Source organism: Musca autumnalis, unplaced genomic scaffold, assembly GCF_047663935.1.
Source record: "Musca autumnalis isolate F117 unplaced genomic scaffold, ASM4766393v1 scaffold_2, whole genome shotgun sequence".
In the NCBI taxonomy this organism is placed as follows: Eukaryota; Metazoa; Arthropoda; class Insecta; order Diptera; family Muscidae; genus Musca; species Musca autumnalis.
In genome coordinates this window covers 162,669,082-162,696,028 of record NW_027411755.1, presented here as the reverse complement: position 1 = coordinate 162,696,028, position 26,947 = coordinate 162,669,082, and the positions used below count along the sequence as shown (strand labels likewise).

The following is a 26,947-nucleotide window of genomic DNA, read 5'->3' as shown; positions in this document are numbered from 1 at the left end:
TCGAAACAAAATTTAACATGTGTTCATAACAGAGATGGAAGTTTCCAAAACACATAACTTTTTTCTGTTTATACCGCGCTTTTTGTGCTAGGCTATGTATATGCCTAGAAGGTATAACAAGTAAAAAAGATTCAGTCGGCTTTGCCGACAGAGATATACCCTCAGCCTGTGTATATTGAAACAATTTTTTTCCAAAAAACGCATGTATTTTGGGAGTTTTAAAAATTTTGGGCGTTTGAACTAACAAAAATGTTGATTAGGATTTAATATCAAAAGTTTTGCGGAGGAGATACTAAAACTACATATGGTACCATAGGGGTTTTTTAGAACTGCAGGGTATTTGCTCAAGAAGTATGAACTTGCCCCTGAAACAACTTTTACCATCGCAATTGAGTTGCTTCAACAAAAATCAAAGTGATTCGAAAGCAGGTCTTAAAGTGAACATGTATCCGAAATTTTGAGTGGGAGGTAGTGGACAAATATAGTCCATATTTGAACCTGATCTATATCTGGTAGATATATTAGGATGTGTAAAGTATGGACCAATTCGGCCACTCTCTTCAAGAGTTATCGTACGCACAATTTTCCGAACATTTTTGAACTTTTGTGGGGGAGGTACCTGAAGGAGTGGACCGATATGGCTTATCTTCGAACTTAAACTATGTTTGGACAAAATATTACTAAGGCCAAACTTTGGACCGAATCGGCAGACCTGTTCGAGAGTTATTTTGCCCTCCAACCTCCTCACACGGTGTCATAGGGGTTTTTTGCAACTTTCAGGCTATTTTCTCAGGAAGTATGGACTTGCCCCTGATGAAACTTATACCGTCGTATGGAGGGCAGTGAATACAAGTTGCTAAAGCAAAAATCAAAACGATTCGAGAGATGTTCCTAAACTGAACTTTTCCAAAATTTTGTGTGGGAGGTACCCGACGGAGTGGACCGATTGAGTCCATATTAAACCCTGATCTAAGTCTGGTACACGCTCAACGATGGGCAAAGTATGGACCAAATCGGTTACACCCTTCAAGAGTTATCGTGCGTACAAATTTTCTGAACATTTTCGAACTTTTGTGGGGGAGGTACCGGAAGGAGTGGACCGATATAGCTCATCTTCGAACTTAAACTAAGTTTGGACAAAATATTACGAAAGCCAAAATTTGAACCGAATCGGTTCATCCGTTCGAGAGTTATCGTGCGCTCCAGCCAGCCAGACAGCCAGACAGACAGACGGACGGACATTGCTCAATCGACTCCAAATTGTCTGAAACACATTTCGTCCAAACATACTTGGGGTCTAAAACCATTATTTTGATGAGGCACATTTTGCCCGTATGAAAGTGTATATATCCTTCATAGCCTAAAGGCTGAGGGTATAAAAAGCAAGGCTATTTTTTTTTCCCTTCGGGGAACCTGTAACCCCTATAGGGCGCGTCCCCAGGTGGCGGATAGGGGAATGCTTCCCAGATATGGGTGGTAGGACGGAAATCAAATACGTCCCGCGGACCAACAGGTAGCGGCGTCTGTCTTAAAGTAAGCGGCAGCAAACAGCGTCTGTACTCCAGTGGAGCGGCTGAATACGTAGAAGGAAAACAGTTAACCCTTCAGAAGGCAACGGGAAACCACTGAAGTATCTCTCCCTCGAAAACCATACAATCATGTTTGATGAAACAAATACACGGCCCTTAGTCTCCGGCAATACAAGGGTGCTAAGAATCCCCGGAGGTAAAAAACAACATTTAAACATTGCAACATGGAATATAAGGAGTCTCTATGAAGCAGGAAAACTAGCCAACACCATAGCGGAAATGAATAGATTAAACATCGATATACTCGGAATAAGTGAGACCTGGTGGCCACAAAACGGTGAATTCAGCTCCCAAAACGCGAAAATATACTTCTCTGGCAATTCTACCGAACATCACAGAAACGGTGTGGGATTTATAGTAAAAAGTAACATAGCGCAAAGCGTAACGGGTTCTATTTTTAAGTCGGATCGGACTATGCTGCTTAAAATTCAATGTAAACCAATTGATATAAACATAATCCAAGTATATGCACCTACTGCGGACAAAAGTAATCATGAAATTGAATCTTTTTACGAGGAAATCGACGACTTATTAAGAATGACAAAAAGCCACGAAATAACAATAATTCAAGGCGACTTCAACGCTAAAATAGGAGCAGAAAAGTGTCAAGGTATAACAGGAAAATACGGTCTTGGCGAAAGAAATGAAAGGGGTGATAGACTAATTCAGTTTTGTCAGGAACATAAAATGATGGTAACAAATACAATGTTCTGTCTTCCCCCAAGAAGACTATACACGTGGAAATCACCGCAAGATAGAAGGGACACTATTGTGAGAAATCAAATAGATTTTATATTAATTAATACCAGATACGGATCTTCGGTTATGAAATGTTCAACGTATCCAGGTGCCGATGTTCCTTCAGACCACAATCTTCTGATGATGAAGTTGCGCATAAAAATTGCCACGAGCAAAAAACGGAAGATTCGCCGTAAACTCGATGTGGCAAAGCTTGAAAATACCACATTCAAAACAAATTTCCGAGATAAAATAAATCAAGAACTGAGAAACATAAATACTGAAAACGTTGACGACTTATGGAACGCACTAAGGACTACGCTCAAGCCCCTAGCGGATAATACCCTTGGATACCACAAAATATCTAAACAGAAAGAGTGGATGACACAGGATATTCTCGACTTGATGGAAGAGAGACGAAAACATAAAAACATAAACTTTGAACGATATTGGGAACTAAATAGGGAAATCCAAACCGCTGTAAGAATAGCAAAAAACAACCACATAATTAAACAATGTCAGGAGATTGAAAGATTAAAAAGCCTTCACGACGATTTTAATCTCCATAGAAAGTTAAAAGAACTTGCTGGTGTATACCGCAAAACTCCCTCAAAAGTACTTTACAACAATAATAATGATCCTGTTTTTGACATAGAAGAAAAGAAAAATATCTGGAGAGATTATATAAAACAAATTTTTACAGATGAACATAGAACAACTTTTGAAGAACAGACGCAACATCCTCTTACAGGAACACCAATAAGTAGAAGAGAAGTTGAAACTGCTATAAACAGTCTGAGAGATAAGAAAGCTTGTGGGCCGGACGAGATTCCCTCGGAAATCCTAAAACTAATAGATGAAGAAAATATAGAAATTATAACAAAATTATTTAACCATGTATATGATACAGGCCGATTCCCGCAAGATTGGCTAAAATCAACATTTATTACCATTCCGAAGAAATGCCATGCAAAATATTGTAGCGAATACAGACTTATTAGCCTTATGAGCCATGCTCTAAAAATATTTCTGCGTATTATCCACTCCAGAATATACTCAAAATGTGAAAAAGCCATGGGAACATCCCAGTTTGGATTCAAGGAAGGTATGGGAACCCGAGAAGCACTTTTTTCAATACAAACATTGGTTCAGAAATGTAAAAACGCACAAAAAGACCTATTTCTATGCTTCATTGATTACGAAAAAGCTTTCGACACAGTGTTACACGATAAGTTGATTGACATCCTCATCTCCATTGGCCTAGATCAGAAAGAAGTACAATGTATTAAAAGTCTATATTGGAATCAAAATGCACAAATAGAAGTGAACGGGGAAATGACAAATAGTCTTGATATATCCAAGGGAGTCAGACAAGGGTGCATATTATCACCTTTGCTATTCAATATCTATTCAGAAAAAATTTTTGAAGAATCGATAAACAAAATTCCAATAGGCATTCCTTTAAATGGAACATTTCTGAACAACATACGATATGCTGATGATACAACTTTACTGTCGCATAGCATATCTGGTCTCCAGAATCTTGTGAATAAGCTCACAACACACAGCGAGAAATATGGTTTGAAAATTAACATCAGTAAAACAAAATTCATGGTTATAAGCAAAAAGAATGGCCACAATAATGCAACATTGAAAATTCACAACACCAATGTGGAGAGGGTTAAAAGTTTCAAATATCTAGGAATTACAATAACTGAACAGTGGGACTGTTCAAAAGAAATACGATGCAGAATTGAACTGGCCAGAGAAGCATTTTCAAAATACAGACGAGTGTTTACGAGTCATGACATTAATCTTGAAACAAAGATTCGTTTTATCAAAACCTATGTCTGGTCAGTGCTATTGTACGCAATGGAAGTATGGACCATAAAAACAGCTGATATAAGAAGACTTGAAGCTTTTGAAATGTGGATCTATAGGAGAGTTCTGAAAATTCCTTGGACAGCCCATGTGACAAATGCCGATGTTCTAAGAAGGATGCACTGCGAAAGAGAACTTATCTCAGTTATAAAAAGACGAAAGACAGCATATTTGGGACATATAATGCGAAATCAAAAATATAAATTACTGCAAATTGTAACCCGCACAAGGATAGAAGGAAGGCCTGCTAGAGGTAGAAAGGAGACAACATGGATCGATAACATCACAGAATGGACTGGCATCCGAGACATTACAATCCTATTGTTTAAGGCTAGAGATAGAGAGGCATTTGCAGATATACTAAGCAATCTATAAACAAAAAAAAATATTACAAATATTGTATCCATATGTATTTATAAAAAAATATTTGTATTGTATTGGTCGCTAACATTCGGAAAACGAATTAGCAAATAAAGAAGAAGAAGAGTTTTATTTTTAGATCAATGATATTAAACTTCACCAATCGTCAGGGCCAAATATTTAGGATGTCTAAAATAGTAAGACATGTGATACTCAAGAAACGTAGCTAACATTGAACCTAGATGTGTGAACTCAATTGATAATTTTATGTTGTCTTGTTGAAGTTTCGATCATACACATAATCGTGCCAACTCAAGACTTACTTTTTCCCCTTACTCACATACGTCTAAAAATATGATGCTATTTTCTTTGAATTTGCACCACTGTCTTTCCTTTAGAATATTCATCCATCAAATGGATTCTATGTGTCATAAAATAGAACTGTCAACGTTGCTCTACATGACACCAACACACAGGTGGCCAATTCACGCATGATTCACATCTGTTCCATCTACGTGGATTGCAAGTTTGTTTCAAAAAAGAAAAAAAAATTATTTTCTACTTTGTCGTCCATCAACTACTGCTTCGTGTTTTCAAGATAACCTACAACTTCACTAGTCAACAGAAAATGTGTACTCTTCCTCAGACATACTGATATATGTAGGTGGAAACAATAGATAGATATCGCGCCCACCAGTCATTTCAGTTGGTCACCGTATAACTTAAAGGTTTTAGACAACTATGTCAGGCAGCATGGACTTGCCTGCGAAAAGAACATAATATCGCTGTAAACAAGAGCACAAGAAGTACCTTCGGTGAAAAATTCCAAAGGATATGTCAAATTTAATTATGAGGTGGAGGGTATAAAAATGATGCACATAGGTCCATGTTTTGGCACATCCCGATTTTCGGTATTTTAGATACAATTTTTAACCGAACTATCTGTAATTTGACATTTCGTCAACATAGGTCCATGTTTTGGTATAGCCCCCATATAACGGTACCTTTCGAGTTTTGGTATTTTGAGAATTTTAGCTATAATTTTTAATTGAACTATCTGTTATTTGACATTTGAGGTTCTCAGTGACCACGAAACTGGGTCCATGTTTTGCTATACCCCCTATACAATGGTACCTCCCGATCTTCGGTATTTTGACGATTTTAGCTAACATTTTTAACCGATAACCTATCTATAATTTGGCATTTAAGGTTCTAGGTGGCCATGAAACTTCTCCACCAAAAGTCGTCAATATGGGTTCATGTTTTGGTATAGTCCCCATATAATGGTATCTCCCGATTTTCGGTGTTGTGAGGATTTTAGCTACAACTTTAAACTGAACTATCTGTAATTTTACATTTGAGGTTCTTAGGGGCTACGAAACATCTCCACCAAAAATCATCAAAATAGATCCATGTTTTAGTATACGAGTAGCTCCCATATAACGGTACCTCCCGAATTTTGAGCGTCTTAGCTACATTGTTTGACGAAACTACCCGTTATTTGACTTTTGAGATTCCCTGCAGTTATAAAACTTTACCACTAAAAATTGTAAAGATAAATCGACATTTTAATGTAGCCCTGTAGGTTTTACCTTTCACCTGGCTGAACACATTTTTTATATTAGATTAAATAATTTAGGCATGGTTGCACAATTTTTCTATCTAAAATTGTGAAAGGAAACTAATTATTCCATTTTTAATTAAGACCATTTTATGGTGGAGGGTATTTAAAGTTCGGCCCGGCCGAATTTAATTTTTTTTTTTTACTTGTTACTTGTGAAATTTGGCATAGTAGTCCGTAGATGGTTGGTGTTGCATATCGGTACACGTTTTGATCTAACTTCTATATAACTGTATTTTCCGCGTTTTAATATTTGAAATTGATTTGGCCGTAGTTTAGCACTTGAGGCTTTTATTTTTTGGGTTACTTCCATCTGTATAATTAGACTAAGCAACAGCCAATCTGAGGTGTGGGAAATTCCAAGTGGGTGTAATAGTATTCGGTTAGAAATATCAAAAGTGTAAATTAGTGTTAACACCATACATATACAATTGCATTTGGTACGTGTGTGAATACTAACAAATTTGAAGCTTTCCAATGTTCATTGCTGTTAAACCAACACACACAAATATATGAAAACTTTTTCACATATACATACATGCAAACAAATACGCATGCAAAGGAATTAAAGCGGCAAAAACTACAAAGACGAAACCAAACATTCAACTTTGAATAATGTTGTTGACGAAAAAAAGACACATTGGAGAATGGAAGAAATGAAAGAAGTTTTAACAAAAATATCTTCGTATCAGTGCCAGTTTGTTATAATGTGAATCTCAAATTTGTTGTGCTGTGATACTCCAACAACGCCATGCAACAAAATGTCATACATTAGCTATTCCCTTTTAGATTTTATTATTTTCTATTCGCACACACACTTATACACATGCACAAATACGTACTTAAACTTTGTATGAAGTGAGGTGGTGTTGTAGTACTCGTATAAAGAAGTATTCTCTTCTTTGTTTTAAACAAATTCGTATAATAGGTTTATGCTACATATGCTCTAGTTTTGAAGACACCAAAACATATATCGTCACCATAAATGCCCAAAGACGTAACCCACATGAAGACCGAAATTCGTTTTTGATGGAATTTGATACATAAAGCTAAAATACATGATCCGGCAAAATTTCAAGCTTCCACGTTCAAAAAAACGTTCCTATTCAAGAAATGGAATTTCAGAAAATGGGAAAACATTGCAGATTTTGTTGTAATGACGGATCCCAAAACCATTCGTACGTGAGTGATAATACCCCAAAACTCCCCCTCATAAGATTGATATTCTATAAAACAGTTTTTCATTTTTTAAAGTTGTTTGCTTCTCCTGTAAAGTTTTGTATTTGTGGGTTACGTCTTCGGGCATTTATGGTGACGATATGTTTGGCTTAGCTTTATATGGGCTTTTTGTCTTTGTCTTTCAAAACCAACCAGCCAACCATCTTCTAATGTTTGTTTTATTAAACATAAAAGAAGTTAACCTGCTTTTGTGTTCAATGAATATTACTATGTGGCTTTACATTAACACAATCACAAAGTGTCCTTTTGTTGCTACGTTCTTTTGAATAGAGAGATCATGTCAAGAAAGTGAAGGCTAATTCATTGGTTGCTTGGTTTCAGGGACATGCAAAGCTTATTTGAAATTTCAACTTTTGCTTTTAATATATTTTTAGAATTCTTAGAAAACATTGGTCATGTTAAGTGGGAGCTTCGACTATGTTTTCGAAAATCTTAATAATCCTGATTTCTTAAGGAGAGGTAGGTAATTGTTTCTGGGATATTACCGAAAAGTAGGCTAAAACATAAATTCACGTCTTTATAGAAAAGTAAAATGTTTTACCCTCAGCATTTAGGATAACCAAACTTAGAACAAGGATATAAGTTAGACCATATGGGTCTAGACCATAGGTCCTTGTATATGGGTCCACTTTCCCAAAAGTTCAAAAATTTTCGCTAAAATGGTGCGCACCAAAACTTTTGAAGGCGGGAATCGATTTCGTCCATACTTTACATATCGTAATTCTTCTTTCAAACATAAATCAGGTTAGAATATGGAAGTACTCTCTAGTCGCTTTGATGTTTTTTGCAACAACTTGTATTCGCTGCCTCCATTGCAAAGTTACATGTTCTTCAGGGGCAAGTCCATACGGGCCTGAGAAAATGGTCCGAAAGCTACAAAAAACCCCTACAGATACCAGGTTAGTGCTCACGACAACTTTCGAACTGGATACAGCGTTGGTCCAAAGTATACATATCGTAATATTTCTGTGAATCTAAAATATAATTCGAAGTTGGACATAGGTCCACGCCTTCCGGTACCCCCTAAATTAAAAAAAAGGACGCAAAGTTTATGCCTTTTTATACCCTCATACTTTTTGCTAGCGAGGGTATATAGTTGCTCATTGTAAAATTTCTTTCAAATGTACGTCAACCTCCCAAGGTCTAGATCGGACAACATTTACATTTGCAGATTAAGGACTGTCTGAAGATCTTTTTAAGATTTGTACCGAAGGTTCTCCTGGAGATCGTGTTTTCAGTGACGTAATGGTCGAATAGCTCTAATTCCTACGAGACCAACTAATAAGGTCCACGTTCATGTATCTATTCCGCAAAAGTTCGATACACTTGTGTGGCACCGTGGTGTACCGTCTTGCATACTGAATGCTTCGAGACGATTCTTACTTACTTACGTACTTACGTACGTACTGGCTTTTCACACAACATTTGTTCCATAATCCGAACTAAGGAAAGATTTCCAATCTTCTCTGTTTGCTGCTGTATTTTCCCAATCTGAGATATGTAGCTTTCTGATGTCTCGTTTCACTTGTTCACTCCAACGAAGCTTTGGTCTTCCAGATCTGCGTGAACCTCCATGCGGCCCGAATTTATACGCCTTTTTAGCGGGTACATCATCACTTATTCTTATGACATGGCCTAGCCCTCGCAATCGTTGTATCTCGATTCGTTCAACTATATTGATGTCGTTGTATAATTGATACAGCTCGTTGTTCATACAACGTCGATATTCGCCGTCAACGCAGATTGGTCCCTAGATCATACGAAGAATTTTTCTCTCGAACACACCAAGCACTGCCTTATCTGCTTGCACAAGCACCCATGCTTCGGAACCATACATTAGCACTGGCAGTATCAGTTTTTTGTAAAGCATTATTTTTGTTTAACGAGATGTGGTTTTATTCCTAAACTGCTTACTCAGCCCAAAGTAGCATCCGTTGGCCAACACAATTCTTCTTCGTATTTCACAACTAATGTTGTTTGTTGTGTTTATGGCGGTGCTGAGGTAGACGAAGTCCTTTACAACCTCAAAATTTTAGGTATTAGCATTCACAAATGGTGCGAGATCTGTGGACATATTACGTGTCGATACCATCAACTTGGTTTTTTTCGCCGTTTACTGCCAGACCGACTTTAGCAGATTTCCTTTCGACTTTTGCAAAGGGATCAGTTACTTCCTTTACCGACCGACCTATGATGTCAATGTCGTCGGTATAAGCAAGTAACATATGGCTGTTTGTGTATATTGTCCCACTTTTTTTGACCTTCGCGTCTCGTATGTCCTTTTCCAGCAGGATGTTGAACAGATCACACGACAGACCGTATCATTGTCTGAAACACTTTTGGTTATTAACTCTTCGGAGAGGTTTTTTCCTATTTTAACTGAGGACCGAGTATCAGTTAATGTCATCTTACAAAGCCGAATGAGCTTTGCGGAAATACCAAAATCAGAAATGGGTTGGAACACCCTTGAACGTATAGGGCTGCCGAAGGCTGTTTTATAATCGACAAAAAGATGGAAGATGTCGTTCTGCATTTCTTGGATCTTTTCCAGGATTTGTCTCGTCAATGGTAGATTTGCCCGGTTAAAAGCCGCACTGATAGGGTCCAATTATTTCATTGACTATAGGCTTTAGTCGCTCACACAATATACCACAATATACTATCTTATATGCAGCAGACTTATGCCCCTGTAATTGGAGCACACAGACTTGTCTCCCTTGTTGTGGACTGGAAACTGGATGCGCGTTCTTCCTGCCAGATGGTGCTAACTAGCTGATGCATACACCTTATCAACGTGTTGCCTCCGGATCGGCGTGAACTTCCATGCGGAAGTAGGCCATCGGCTCCTTATTATTTTACAGCCGGTTTATTGCATCTTGGCCGGGCGGTATACATTCATTACCATCTTCTGGTATTGGATATGTGATATCTTCGTTGTCTTCGTTTGTATTGGATACCAGCAGTTTTGAAAAACGTTCTTTCCATATCCCGAGCACAATATCTGTATCAGTTACCAAATTACCTTGCTGGTCTCTACAGGATGATGTACCTGTACCAAAGCCATCAGTTTGATGCTTCACTCTTTGGTAGAATTTTCGAACTTCATGCTGACTCCTGCACATCTCGATTTTTTCACACTCCCGCTTTTCCATTTCTCTTTTTTTCCTGCGTCGTGCTACGGATTGTAGAGCAGGCATGACCAAAAAGAGAACGGATAAAAAGTGAATGTATTCAAAATATTGGCAACTTATAACAGTGTGTTAGTAAGTTTGTATTCACGCAAGCTGTAAAACAATAACAAATCAAAACATTTGTTCTCTTTTGTACGCTCTTTCTGTGCATTCGGGTCGTATGCGTGTAAATTGCCGAAAATCATCGGCACCGCCGTGCCAAATGTGACCATGCTTGTTGTAGAGTAGCCCTATATGCCGCATTTTTTTCTTCGGTTGCAGCACGACACTTCTGGTCATACCATGCGTTCCTTGGTGGAGGTCTCTGGTATCCAAGTATGGATTTTGGGGCTGTTTACATGGGGTGGGCGATACTTTGCCATTGTGATGATATGTTATCGGGACGAGGAGTGTTTTCATTAAGCAATTGGGCCAGTTGAGTGGAATATGCTGTGGCCATCTGTTGTGTTTACAGCTTACCGATGTCCAACTTCCGTGTTGTGTCTGTTCGTGCTTTATTTGCAACGTTTAGACCTTGCTGCAAAAAGGTAGTGGTCCGAGTCTATGTTTGCTCCTCGGAACGATCGTACATCCAATACGATGAGTGTCTTCCATCTATCACAACGTAATCAATTTGATTTATTGTTCATTGATCTGGAGACACCAGGTGCCCCTATGAATATCGAGATGCTTAAATCTGGTACTGCAAGCTACCATGTTTTTTGCCGCTTCGAAGTCTATCAACCTCATTACATTGTCGGATGTTTCACTGTGGAGACTGAATTTCTCGACTGTTGTGCCAAAGATATTCTCCTTTCCAATTTTGGCATTAAATCGCCTAGAATAATTTTAATGACATGGACAGGTCATACATTTCTTCTAGGCGCTCATAGAATATATCTTTTGTCTGTTCGTCCTCGTCTTCGGTTTCAGGATGAGCGCAGATAAAGCTAATTTTAAAGAATTTTGTTTTTATCCGTATTGTAGCAAGTCTTTCATTCAAAGGGTTAAGCTAGAGACCAGATGTTTTAACCTCCGACCTACAAAACCGCAACCAAACTCATGTTTTGTGTCATGGCAGCTATAATACAGTGCGTCACCTTTAGGTGTTGTTGAGACGTTTTTCCCAATCCATCGTTTTTCCTGTATGGCAGTTATATCGGCCTATTACTTTTCAAGTATATCTGCAAGTGCTTAAACTGCACCTTCGGGACGATTCTTGGGCCATATAATTCAGCAGTGCCAAAAAACCATTTAGCGTAATGTAGGCGGCACTTCTTCAGTATTGCAGCTATGTAAAACATCTCTACAAGGGATGTCGTTATAAATCTTCTGTTTGGACTATGCGCTAAAAAGAAGATACCGTACCATTATAAAAATATCCGTCAAGATGCATTAAATGATATTGATGAATAAAGTCTCCCAAGTCCTCGCCTATGGCTATGGGGGACATTTTTGTTATTTTGACAGAAAGTTGATGTTTTCGTACAACTCATCCTATTAATACGAACTTCTAAGAGATCTGTATTCACGTAAAATGTTTCATCAGTCTCACCTTAGCGTTCGCTATCTGTCAATCACTTTAAACTCTAGTAATTCTGTGGTATATCTTAAATGGGTGAACAATTAAGAACACGCAGATGCATGGGAATTGTCATTTAAATGCCAACATAACGAAGCTATATAACTATGGACGTCTGTAGAGAATAACATTCCACCAACTTGTATCTGCATAATGAATGAGATTGGCCTGATTCATTGTTCTGTTTGGATTTGAATCTCATGTGTAGTGGAAAATGAGATTGCGTATTTTTTTTAATTTTGCATAAAATTGCTTTGGAATGATGTGTGACACCTAACCAGCATGCGATAGTTAATGCACCGTGACGAGAAAAGTATTGCCGTAGTTGGTACATGGCTAAGTTAAATTTTTTACTCGCATCCACCTATACATACCTACATACATACATTACAATGACATAGAACTGTAAAGACTGGAAAAGATGCATAATGCACAAATGTTTATGAAACAAAGTATATAAACATTTTACCAACAACAGGGGTATGTTAATGATAAAAACCCCATTAAAGCGAAAATCGGCTTATACAAATTGTAGGAAAGCAACAAAGTCGGACTCAGGATTGTATTCCATAGCAGTTTCCAGTTCATTGAATATGAACTTTGCGGTTAAAATCGCCTGAAATGGCTAACTACTTAACATAATGTTGTTATGATATCGTAACAACAGAGCTTAACTCCATCTATTGACAAATGTTAACAATTGAGTTTTCCTATCTTAATGTATTTACATCTTTGTACATTACAAAGATTTAAATACATAAAGATTGGAAAACTCAATTGTTAACATTTGTCAATAGATGGAGTTAAGTCCAACTTTCCTACAATTTGTATAAGCCGAATTGCGCTTTAATGGCGTTTTTATCAGTAACATACCCCTGTTGTTGGTAAAATGTTTATATACTTTGTTTCATAAACATTTTTGCATTATGCATCTTTTCCAGTCTTTACAGCCACATCGGAAGCTTTATTCAGGATAAGAAAAAAATTTTGAAAAAATACTATGAAACGAAAAAAAAAATCTCAGAAAATTATTTTCTGTTGCACGAATGAATGACCTTTTATTCCATTTATGTATTGAGAAAGGTCACGCACAAACGACTTTTAATTTTTATGATATATGAAATAATATTATATGTATATATGTAATGATATGAGGATAAAATTAGTGAGAAACCAACGGCTATGTCATCTTGGTTATGTTGTGTGCCCCTATACCTTGATTTTAGATAAATATCGGCTCACAGTGACTTCAAACATTTTTCCAAATTACCGTAGCATTTACACGAAGGGAGCTATTTAATTTCTCCACAGGTAGAAAATTTTAGTGAAATTCCAAGTTTATTGGACTAGAATTTTTAGGGAATAGCTTGGAACAAAGTTCCGTTTTCACAGAATGATGACCGAGAGTGTCTCTTTCAGCCCATATATACTTTTGTACCAGTCAAGTTCCGACCGTTAAACACTTTATTAAATTTATTAAAATTACATGGGTAAAAATCTGCGTTCTTTCCATACCGTTTCCCATATGAATTACAGCTTTTTTACACAAATTTTTTTGAGTGTATGAATTTTTAAACGAGTTATATACGTTTTATGAAAACCCAAGTATTATTTTTTTAATTTTTAATTTTTTTTTAATTTTTGAAAAAAATTTTGTTTGATTTTTTTAGTGTTTTGTTATTTTTATAATTTATTTGTTGGCTTTTGACCATCTTAAATATATAGGAAGATATAAAAAATCCAAAAACACTCATGAAAAATAGTAACAAAATTAAATTTTAATTTTGACCTTGAATTTCTCTGCAACTAACAGACCGAATTTGATCGCTTATAATGCATCTTATAACAAAAGTTACAGAATTTTGACCAGAAAAAACGATTCTGAACCACTGTGCGACGTCTCAGTGTTAAATAAAGCTGCATTACGAACAGTGATTCAGTGTTTGCTGAGGAATTTAAGGTCGAATTCCAATTTTAGATCATTTAAATGTAGCTTAAACATTTAAAATACCTAAAATTGGGACGATACCGTTATATGGGTATTATACCAAAACGTTGACCAATGACCACAGCCACTGTTAATCCAAAGTGTACATATTTAGCTAATTTGGTTGGAAATATAGGTTATTAAGCATCTAAAATATCTAAAATCGGGACGTTACTGTTATGTGAGGGCTATACCAAAACGGGGACTGTATAACCCAACTTCGAACTTGAACTGGCTGCAGACAAAAGAGGCATCTTTCCAAAATTTCAGCATCCTACCTTATTTTCTTTTTGGATGCTAGAATGATTACCACGGACGGACATGCATATTCCGAATAATTAACCTGATCAAGAATATATTTTATAGGGTCGCAACTTATTTTTTTTCAATGCGATACAGACGAAAAAGCAAGCCACAGCTGTCATTGACCATTTTTTTAGATATATAAGTTTAAGTTGGGAAATTGCAGTCATGACATTATTTTATAAGGAGACGATACTGAATTGAATTGAATTTGAATTGTCCCAATTTCAACTTCTATAACTCAAAAGTTGTAAAACCTACGAAAATATCATTAAGGTCAATCTTGTAGAGAATTTTAATAGCTACAACATTTTCTTTATTCCCGTTTTTATAGGACTTGCGGTTTCCAAGCAAAATTGCACAAACCTAAAAAACCCCTAAAAATGTCAACTTGAATCGCGATTAATTTAAAAAGCGCTCTGGCGATTTTTTTGTTTTTTGATTTTTCTCATCTATGAACATTGTAGTTTCAGAATCCGCAAAAACTTCACAGGTGTAATCACCTTCCATTTAAATTTGATTCGAGAGCACCGTGAATAATAATAATTGTTCCACAAACATCCCTGAAGGGACAAGAGAGACTTCTTTCATATCAACGAGTGCACCCCGATTCATATTAGCTCAATGATATGGGACCTACTGTTTATCGTCGAGTCCGAACGGCGTGTCTTAAGACACCACTTTGTAGAGAAGTTTTACATGGCTGAAATACTCAGGAAATGTCGCCAACATTATTTTTGCCGCCTCTGAAAAATGTTTTGATGGCCGGGAAATCGAACCCACGACCTTTAGCGTGCAAGGCGGGCGTGCATACCACTGCACCATGGTGGCACCCAATTTTCTCATAGTACTATCGGAAAAATGATCAGAAAATCATTTCGCGAAGAACAAAACAGAAAATTTTTCTGTGTTTGATATGGAACATTATCGACTTTAAATCCCTACAAGATTAAAAACGTAGATTCATTCGGTTTGGGATAAATAAGCTAACATTAACAAAATTTTAGGTGTTCTATTCTACTAACGTGGAGTGTGTTTTTGTCGGCAGACCGATTCACAGTGGGATGAGATCCCCAAAGGAAGTTAATTCAAGGGAAGATTTGATTGGTTTTGTATAGTTAAATTAGTATGATTGAATTTCAGTGTTGTTTTCCCTTTCGAGATGAGCTGAATGATCAGAAAATTTTGCAAAGCCATTATTGCAATGAGGCACACTTCTGTGCATGGCAAAGTGCATTTACCCTCTGTTGTCATAAGGCTGGGGGTATAAAAAGATTTCCCACAAAATTGGAATTGAAGGAGGCCATTAATAAAATACGGTTTCCTTTCTATAATGAGTTGTTGTTTGCACATACATAGTTGACACTACTTTGCCTTTACAAATATGTACATCCAACAAATATTAAAATTTGTAATTGCAGCCTCCCAATTAATATGCATTTATCACTACGCCACAGCCTATATTGCTAATGTTCTCAAATGGCATCCATATCTCATAATTAGCTCTCTGGAATAACCAAAAATGCAGTAGAAGCAGAAGCAGCAACCAAACTATCTAAAAATCCTTGGAAAATACATTTATCTAAATTAGAATTTGAAAAATTCGAAAGCAAAACCTATTCTCATCAGGATAGAAGATAATGGTCATAACCATAGGAAAAGTTTTAATTAAAATGCAAATTGTTAGTTGATGTTGTCGTTGTTGTGTTGTGGTATCTTCTGGATATTTTTCGACCATTAGGAGCAAAAACAAGGAGAATAGAGCGAAAGAATGATGGAGGGAAAGAAAAATCATTTGATAGAAATGAATCCTGTATCCGGCTACAAACATCATTGTCATAGCAATTCGTTAAAACTATTTGTGAACATTCCCAAAAAACGACAACAGATATGATGCAGACAGACAGTCAACTATCCGACTGCCTGGCCAGTAGATGTGATGGCATTTGTTGTAAGAGCAAATGGGTTTCAGGATGCAATTGCTTGAAATTAGCATCATAAGTGTAAAAACTTATACTCATTTCCATGTCAAAGAGATGGGTCAACCAGATGTGTTCTCTGTGTACAGATGTATCTGTATGCGTACGAGTTTTTGAGCTTATGACACCACACGCGTACTCGTATAGGTGTGAAGCTATGTACAATTATATGTTAGAATGTGTTCAGTTTTACCAGATAGCAATACCATTAACATGCCGTTTGCAATGACTTAACTTAATTATAAGCTTAACAAAAGTGTAAAAGTGAACTGAGATGGTAATGCTATTGACACATACTGACGTACATACGTATATGTGGACATGGAATGGATACGGACAAACATTTTAGCAAATTCAGATGCATAAACAAAGATAAGGCTATCGACATCAATGACTTTATGTGAACAATTAATGTAATGAGATGTGCATAGGATTTTAATGCTTGTGATTCATTTTATGGAATGTCATGATAAATTTATCACAGAAGATAGAAGATTTGCCACTAAAGATGGTAATCTTTAAACGGATTTTTAACATATAAAATACCTCTTCTATAAAAGAAGGCTTAGACTAGACTATTTATAGAGAGATATACTCTAGACCACCATTTAGAAAAAAATATTGTGGGAGAAAAATAGTGTATCGCAAATATGTAAAAAAAATATTGAAACAATGCGTATGATTGCTGCAACAATATGTATTGTGACATATTTACAATACCTTATTTAGGTGCCATAATATACCTCTGTCTCCAGAATGTCCTCTATGTATAGAATATATCCTGCTCATCCTCCAAACGATTTTCTATAGATAAACGAAATTTAAACGTCTGCTACATATAAAATATCTATCTGCTACAGAATATAATACGTTTAGGCAGTCTTCTACAGATAAAAGTAATTTAGCGGTCTTCTATATATAAACGAACACTAGGTGATCTTCTACAGACAGAAGATCTTTTGGCTGCCTTATAAAGTCCTTTAGGCGAACATGTACATATATACAGAAGAGTTTTAGTCTTCCTTTTATAGATAGAAGGCCTTTAGGTGACATTCTATAAATATGTATAGTACCTTCAGACGGGTCTGTGCAGTTCAATCTCATTCAGACCGTTGTATATAGAACTTTAGATGGTCTTCTATAGATAAAATGCCTTTAGTCAATGTTATATTTATACAAGTTCTTTGGACGGTATCCTATAGGTAGAAGGCCTTCAGGTGCTCTTCTACTCACTTAGATGCTCTTAAACTCTATAAATAGAAGATCATTGGGTGGTCCTCCGTAGATAGAATACCTTCAGACGGCTTGCTGTATATTGAAAAGCTTTAGACGGTATTCTAACGAGTGATCCAACTAGAGGTACTTTTTTCAAGCCGTCACGCTATTTTTGTTTAGTATTGTTTGGCATTTTATCGTGGGAACTGAACAATGTTTTCAAATCATTCAATTTTATTACGAAAATTTACTTTCTTAGAGGAGGGTGTTTCGAGCCAAATTTTGTTCAGCTATGAGGCCCATTTCTAGATTAATGGATATCTAAACAAGCAAGGAGAGATTCAAGAGGTGTCACTTCATCCAGAAAAAAACAACGGTTTCATGTGGTTTGTCCGCTGGTAGAATCATCAGCCCACATTTCTTCAAAAAATATGCCGGCGAGAACGTAACCGTCAATGACGACCATGATAGCCGACAAGTTGGTGCTTGAAAATGAAGTCGTGATCTCGGCTACATGTTGGTTTCAACAAGACGACGCTACTTCCTTACATGACACCATTCAATGGATTGATTAAGAGAACACTTCGATGAACAGACACTTCCACGTTTTGAGACGGTCGATTGACCACCAAGATCGTGGGATATCACACCAGAAAAAACAACGGTTTCATTTGGTTTGTCCGCTGGTAGAATCGTCAGCCCACATTTCTTCAAAAAATATGCCGGCGAGAACGTAACCGTCAATGGCAACCATGATAGCCGACAAGTTGGTGCTTGAAAATGAAGTCGAGATCTCGGCTACATGTTGGTTCCAACAAGACGACGCTATTTCCTCACATGACACCATTCAATGGATTGATTAAGAGAACACTTCGATGAGCAGACACTTCCAGGTTTTGAGACGGTCGATTGACCACCAAGATCGTGTGATATCGCACCGTGGTACTTTTTCCTGTGGGGATATGTAATGTGTTTATCTCTGTTTTTTTCTTTAAAAAAAAAGTTGGGAACCTCTAGTTGGATCACCCTTTATAAATACTTCCCCAAATTGTTTTCTGTTGAAAAAAGACCTCTTTAGAATGGTCCTCTGCAGATAGAGTACATCATCCGTTTTTCTATAGACAAAAAAAATTTAGTAGATTTTTAAATATCACACTTACCACTCTGTTTCAGGAGTTGCATTGGAATCGCATCAAATTTGTCAGCTAAAAATAGAAAAAAAATGTTTGAATGTAACTTCTATGATTGGGGTGTACATTTATAAAAAAAAGTGGAAAATCATGCTCGTAAATTATTGCTTGCATACAAGCCAATACATTTGCAACAAAATTTCACGTTTTACAAAATTTCATTTAAAATGTTTTTTTGAAAGTAAAATTATTTTTTTTGCAATTAATATTTTAAAATATAATATTATTGGTTCACATATGAAAAATTCTGGATTCTAAACATTTAACAGTTTTAGAAAGCTCATAAGATTCCAGAAAAAGGAAACGCCAATACCAAAAGGAAAATCTTTCAAAACTTTTCGTGCTCGTTAGAGCTTATTAACATTACATTATAACCGACCTCCATACAAAATTTCGTGACGATCGGTCCATAATTGCGGCCTGGAGCGTGTTTACAATTTATAATGGACAGACGGACGGACACACATCTCAAAATTGCTTTATCTCGTCGAGATATGAAGATTGGTATACCTCCCTTGTCCCGTCTGGGATGTTTGTGGAATAATTATTATACCACATTGGGGGTCTCCGACGAATATTTCGCGGTGTTAGAAAAGTCTAATTGTGTTAAATTATTTATCTTTTGGTACCGGCGTTTCCTTCTTGTGGAAGTGCCTATATAATCAATGTGTGTGTTTACCCTTTACCTTTACCACCCTTTATAACTTCAATAGATCAGTAACCATCATTCTGATACGGACCCAATTCCTACGATAATAAGTTTTTCGAGACCCAGACTTCTGACTTTTGCTAATAAATGATACAACTGCACTCTAAGCTTTGAATTTTATTAAATTGACAACTAAAACGTTAAGAAATTTCCATTACTTTTGCAGTTTTTGACCTTGGGCCCATGTCCATGCTATTCCCTAACGACCCGCCATTCCGCCACTACGTATGACTGATATCAGTTTCAAAACATGTATTCCCTTTTAAACTTCCTAATACAAAAACAAATCATTTGAATCATATAAAAATATATTTTAAAAACTAATGAATATTTTTACATGGGGTTTGGTACAGTTGCATATGTTTTGAGCATTATATTTTAAGGCGTGTTATGTATTTTCATATTTTTTCAACATTTTTACTGTATACGTGTCAAAACTTTTTATTCTCTTATATTTGAAGCAGGGATAGCCAAAAACACACATTTGCAGATTATAACTTGCGGAAAAGTAAGCAATGCATCAACCTAACGATCCATCCCTGATTTGAAGCAAGAAACTATAAATAATTGCAAAAAAACTTTATTTTACTTAAAAAAAAAAAATATTTTAAATTAAATTTTCTAAAACGTGCAAGGGTCTATTCCATTTCCAAAAAAAAAAAAAAAATATGCTACATCTTTTGGTTCATCGCGGTTTAATATAGTAAGCTGTTATAACCTATTACGGTTAACTAAATTTGCACCCTTTGCGATGAGCAAAAAAAAAAACAAATGCAAAAATTCGCGAAAAATCAAATTTGTTAAAAAAATTTTACGCTTATACTTAAAAAAAAATATATAAAAAACAATGAGCAAAGGCTATAGCCAGAATACCCTACACCACTACCCCTGTACACTACCCTTTTAACTTCTAAACATTTGTTTTAGGGAGAAATGAAGGGAAAAATGGAATGTACTAACGACTGCTGTGATATCTCCGTTATTTGGCCACCTAAGCCAAACTACTTTGCATCATTGTAAATATGGATTTTCTACTCAACCAAAGCTGTGATACTCGTTATTATAATTAAAATCGCAAAAATGAAAAGTTGTTTTATTTTTGACTATTGTGATATCTTCGTTGTTTGACCACCTACGGCAATCTACTTTACATCGTTAGAAAGGTGAATTTTCTAGTTTCTTTGCCAGGTTGGTGTTGTTGATAATGGAATGATAAGACGTAAGTAATTCAGACTTTGCCAGAAGTTTCCTTAAAAAAGTATTCAAACAAAAATTTTGAAAATAAAAAAAAGTTCATTTTTCAGTACAGAAACCTGCCCCACCCCCTTTTATGCACATCCCTGGTAGGAACCATATTTTAAGCATTTGTAAATATTTCAGACCCCTTTTATTAGTAAGATTTTCAAAAAAATATTATCCTAATTTTATTTTTTTTTCATATTTCAGATTTGAAATTAATTAACTTGGTGAGTAATAGAAAATTCAGTATAAGTCTTTACAGTGTATGCAGATTTTGAGTTGAAGAAATACAGTGTAGTCTCGATAATCCGGACACTCGTTAATCCGGACAATGCGGAAATCCGGACATTAGAATTTTTACATTGTAGACTCGATAAACCGGACATCACATATGCTTCTTACCTCGATAATCCGGACATCAATATTTTTTCCTATCTTCAGCATTAGATTCTTATTAACGTTTTCGTTCGTAACAATTGCAATAGGTGTATAAATAAGAAAATTTAAGTTTTTAAAGTTTTCGGTCCAAATCTCGACTTACTAGATAGCCACAGTCAACTCGGTTATACAGTCAATATGGAATTAACTATCTGAATCTGTCAAATAACTTTCCTATCGCTTAACCATTGATGACTCGCTATGATAAGCTACAGTATTTAAAACTTAGGGTTGTGTAGTCAATTTCCCTGAAAAAATTGATGTTGAGTGGTCCTTTCCTCTGATGGAATTAGGTCATTAGAACTCTGATTAGTAAGTAAGTCCCTTGGGGGCATGTAATGTATTCCAAGGATATTACACCTAGAAGTATATAAATCATTTAAAGCGTTGGGATTAATAGGTTAGGTTTCATGGGGATTTATATCTAAACGAGGAAACGAGTAGAGTCCTTATATAGGTATTTCAATGAATTTAAAACAAACGTACCTTTATTTCCTTTCTTTGACATTCAAAATCACCGGTAAATAAGGATTGTTGTATTGCATTCTAGTAATTATGCAACCAATAGATTTAAATTACATTATGTATTATTCGGTTTCGTCGGCGAGATGAAGTCATTTGGCGATGTTCATAGAAATCGCTTAATATTCTCCATAATGAGATGAGTGCATTTGAATTCTGAAGTTCTCTCGCGAATTATAAGAGGCTCATGTCCCATTCTTTTTACAAGAGCGTGGCCCCGGAAAGAGGCACTCCATTGGACTTCGTTTTAACTATCCTTTTGGCACGGCATTTTAACTGACCCTTTGGCACTGCATTTTAACTATCCCTTTTGCATTGCATTTTAACTAACCCTTTGGGGTAGAATTGGACGCAGTCCAAAGCATGTGTTTCGATACAGGCATTCTGCGGAATGTGTGCAAGCCATTGCAAAATATCCCAGAAGAAATAAAATGCGTTTATTATTTATGTAAAACAAAAATATTAAGAACTTTATTACATTAACACAAATCATGGTAGAACAAACCAGGGCACAGTGGACCCACCCATTGGCCAAAAATAAAAAAATGAATGTCAAAATTTTGTTACAACATCTGGCAACTCTGACAGTTATGACATGGACCTTTTTAAAAATATATTAGTTTTTTTTCATTCGAACGCGATCTTCTTAAGAATATCTTAAAAAGACGGAACATTTGAATACAATTTTTTGTTGTGAGTATACCCTATATTTTAAGTGCAAGTAAATATATTCAAAATATCGCGAAACTAATACATATAGCAAAATATTACAGTGGATTTTGAAGGAGGAGGAAATAGCTTAATTTTCATTAAAAAATAGCGTTTTAGCGTGTTGTGGGATTCTAGTTAGCTGCATATTTTCTTAGTGTATTTTGTAATTCCAATTCGATGATATATTTAAATTTGACCTAAGGTTTTAGTCATGATGACCACCAGTGCCCAGCTCGGGAATAATTTTCCAAAGTAGTTCATGGGCTTAAGATTATTCAGTTTAAAAATCAGCTGCCATCTAGTGCCAGACTATAAATGGTGGGTCGCTCACTAAAGCTGCCCTAGAATAGGGTATCTATGGATATATTAGCATATAATTCCGTTATCTGACCACGTACATTAACATAATTGGCATCAGTGGCAAGATGAAGAAATCATCTTCCAAATTTGTCTTACGTTGGCGGTACGTGCCTTCCAGGAAGAACGCTATAAGATCATTATTAAAAATTTTACCAATTTTCAGACAAAAATGTTGATTTTTTAATCCGCTAAATTGGTTGGATTTTATGTTGTTTTGGAGATTGTTTTGTTTTCCCAAGCCTTTTTTGCATCATAAGACAATCGGGACCTTTGTTCATGCCATTTTGTATTAACAGCATAAAACAATTCTTACCGTAAACCCCCTCCAGAGGGGAAAGAGGGGAGAATGTTACGCTCGTGGTTTCTTAAACCACTCTTCGCAGCAGCACAAAGCTGTAACTGGCGCATTGGCTTTATTATTACACTCTAAATATTTTTGGCCACTTTCTCCATACATGTGGATCCACTGTGCAGGGGCTCAATTCTTGTTTTATGAAAATTTTAAATGAATAGTTTTATAAATGAAAAAATATATCTCAAATGAAAAATTTTATAAGGCAAATATTTTTCATTTCAAGTTTTCATAGAACGAGAATCCAGCCCCTGGTAAAGTAAATACTACAACAAATACAACACAACAACAACCACATAGAAATTTGTTTTTGTTTGTAATGTCTGTAAATTATTGGAATTTATAAAACTAATATTTTTCACATTTGATTGAATATTTTGGAAAACATCAATGAAAACTTTTTAGATTTTTAATTTGAATGTTTCCATATCAATTCACCAAATGCCTAATTTCTCGCAGAAAGTAGAATTCTTGCAAAAATGTTTAGGGTTGCTGGAAAATCATTGAAAAAGGAGAAGGTGTTGAATCTTTCCCTTTTGAAATCAAAAAGCCCATGTTTATTAGGGCTTTAGTTTTTTTCAAATTTAACAGAATACCACACATATTAACAAATGTTATCGAGCCTCCAAAAGCGGTGTTTTGTGAGCGGCACGTTGTGGGGCCTGGAGGAGGTTACATGTCAATGAAGAAGTCTTGATGGGAAATAGTTTTTTTTCTGATGAATACATTTGTTCTTCAAAAAATATATATCCCTAATATACATTGAACATAGAAATAAATATATAAAACTAGCGGACCCGGCGAACTTCGTCTCGCTATTAAGGAATAAAATTTCATACAAAAACTCAATTGTCGATTTTTCCAATTTTCCGACTTTTCCAGACAGATTTTCCAAAATTCCGTAAAGACCTTCTCCTCGAAAATACGAATAACTGACAAAAATTTTTACAGAAATCGGCCTAGCCGTTCTCATTTTATGAATTACTATACATTTTTTACACCATTTTTATATATATAAGATGTCGTATGGAATTTGACACTAACATTACTGTCCAGATCAGTCAGCTGGGTATTGCATTTACCTTTTATTGGTCTACCATGAACACAAATTATGAAAATTCTCCATGGAATTCAATCGCAAACATGCATGTTTCCTCCGCTCTCCATTTAATCCAAGCTGAACTGTTTTTGCTTCATCTGCCAAATGGGTTTGATATTGTCTTCCTATCACCAGCTAAGTTTTCGACATGTATTCCAAGAGCACTCCATTGGGAAAATTTCTTATCGTGAGTTAACGCAAAAATGTTCGCTATAATTTTATTTTATAACAAAATTTTGGAAATGTTAAATTTTTTGGGAATTTTATGCCGCTGCCTGTAGAGATGTACAAAATGATTTATGTACTTGTATGGATCTCTAACAACTGCTAATTAAATTTTGCGAACGGAATGGCTCTTTCACGACTGCGTTTGGACTGCATCCGGATGCTTTTAAATTGTGATGAATTGAAGTGCCTTTTTCACGACTCCGTTGAACTGCATGCGGATGTTGTTAAAATGTGACATGGATGTGATTCTTTGGATTGCATCCAAATGCGGCTAAAATGTGAGGAATGGAGTGCCTTTTTCACGACCCCGTTTGAAGAACTGGTCCACATTTCACTACTTCCATTTTTTTCAGGGTATGTACAAAAATAGCACCGAGTAGAGCATGAACAACTACTATGAAATACGGTGTCATTTTTTCTTTATCGCGAAAAAGTTTCTGCACCAAATGCATTGAAAAATATAGAAAAAATATCAATAGGGCAAACAGCAACAAAATAATCCACAAATGTGACCTAAATTACGCTGGAGGAATATAAGACGTTAATTTGGTAGCCAGGGAAGCTGCTCTCGATCTTAAAATGGTCGCAACCCATAATATTTGCTTAATATACATTTGTTTACTTTATATGTCAGGTGATTATATAGTAAAAGTCCATTCCGTACAAAATTATATGTTTTTGTAATTACTCGGTAATTCGGATAATTCGATGGTGGTGTACGGATTCACCGCCAAAACATGTAGTATCCGGATTATCGAGATTATACTGTAGTGGAAAAGTTTCCATATAAAATAAACAATTCCAACACCAAAGGCTATCCAATCACTCACCTCAAAGGATGTTGTCACTAATAAACCGCCAAATCAAGTGTATAGTTAATCTAAATTGTGTTTACCTAATATTTTAAATCAAATAAAAATTGTTTATTCAATTCAGATCTGTGTCACCGAAGAGGATATTCAATTTATGATGCAAATTGAATTGTCCGTTTCAGTTTAATGAAATATTTCCGTTTTTTGGTTCTTTATTTATTATTGGCCATTGCTGAAAGGCATAAAGTGTGTGTTTTCAGTGACTCTCTGTTCTTGTCGTCTCTACAAAAGTATATATTTACCATTTCAGACTTAACATTTTTCCACCTTCTTTTTTCCTCAATTTTATTTATTTCATTTTGTTGAATTTCTTAAGAATAATCTCTTATGCAAAGACATGATACTTTGTTAAAATAAAACGAATGAAAAAACAAAAAAAAAAAAAACCGAAAAGAAAAATGAAGTCACAAGACTTCTTTTAAATATCATACCAAAAAGAACAGAGAAGAAGAGCTGTTGGTTGCCAGCACTAGGTGACGTTCCAGTGTCAGTGTTTAAATATGCCCAAGGAAAGAATGTACCGAGAAAATGAAAACGTTTTAATTTTTTTTTGGGAGAGTGGGTGATGGTCGGTTGTCTTCTGATTGTCTGGCAAAGATGGCTATGATGGTCTAAAGAATGAAAAAAATGAATGGAATATAAAATGAAAAGTCTAAAGCATGTTTGGTGCTGCTGTTGCTGGTGGGTGGAATATAAAATTTCAAGGAGCTAATGCCGACAATGAGGACATTGCTTGCTTGCTTGGTAAATGACATTACTAACCTAAATAAAGTTCCATTCCAGTTATTTGATATCTTTATGTATGTTGTAACATTTGTATATTGCAGATTAAGACAATGACAGACTGCAGCTAACCATTCATTCATTTTTTTGTCTACCATTTTTTAACCAACAACGAAACTTGCAATTCATTTTCTAGGGTCTCATTTGTAATATTACAACAACTTGTTGTGTAATTTTGTTTTGTTTTTCTTCTCTTTTTATTTCAGTTTCTTTTGTACAAACAAATGGTCTGTCAAGTATTTTTGATACTCTTAAGGGAAATTAATAAAGAAAAGTAATACTTGAATGTACAGCGTCGAAGGTATTGTCGTCATCTTTAGTTCAATTACTTACAACAACAATTGTTGTTGTTGTCTTGCCTTGGATTTACTCTTTTTCAATTGGTTTACTCCTCCCTTCCGTTCATAAAATTTTTCCTTGTTTTTTTGTTGTGTAAAACTCTTCACAAGTAAATCATAAAATTGATAAATTACCTCAGTTTTGATTTATGTCTCGGATCAAGTTTATGTCGAACTGTGATAAATTGCTATTTGTTAAGAATAATATCAGGGTTGGGGCACAGTAAGTAACGACAATAAAAAATAAAAATTTAAAAATAGTAAAATATTAAAATTGCTTATTGAGCTTAGCACTGAAAATTTCCCACAGCTAAAAAATATAAGAGCTTTTTTGGGACCAAATTATCCTAATAGATTTTGACCTATCGCCTCCAATCGATGGAACTCGATAAATTTGACTTTCTAAAAATCAGTAAATAACAGGTTTTTACGACACTGAATT

General features: G+C 35.6%; 1 protein-coding gene and 1 long non-coding RNA gene across 2 annotated transcripts in view; one reads left to right on the top strand and one right to left on the bottom strand.

Moving 5' to 3' along the window:
- The window catches only part of LOC141394803 (uncharacterized), a 340,204-nt gene extending 314,421 nt beyond the window's left edge, over positions 1 to 25,783 (top strand). Inside the window, exon 5 of the long non-coding RNA XR_012410488.1 lies at positions 21,010 to 25,783. This is a non-coding gene — a long non-coding RNA (uncharacterized lncRNA). The remainder of the gene's footprint in view (positions 1 to 21,009) is intronic.
- Positions 1 to 26,947, bottom strand: part of LOC141394801 (protein eyes shut-like) — a 423,861-nt gene that overhangs the window by 332,921 nt on the left and 63,993 nt on the right. The window contains 1 exon segment of the mRNA XM_073969695.1: positions 18,825 to 18,869. The gene's annotated coding sequence lies outside the window, so the exon portion shown is untranslated.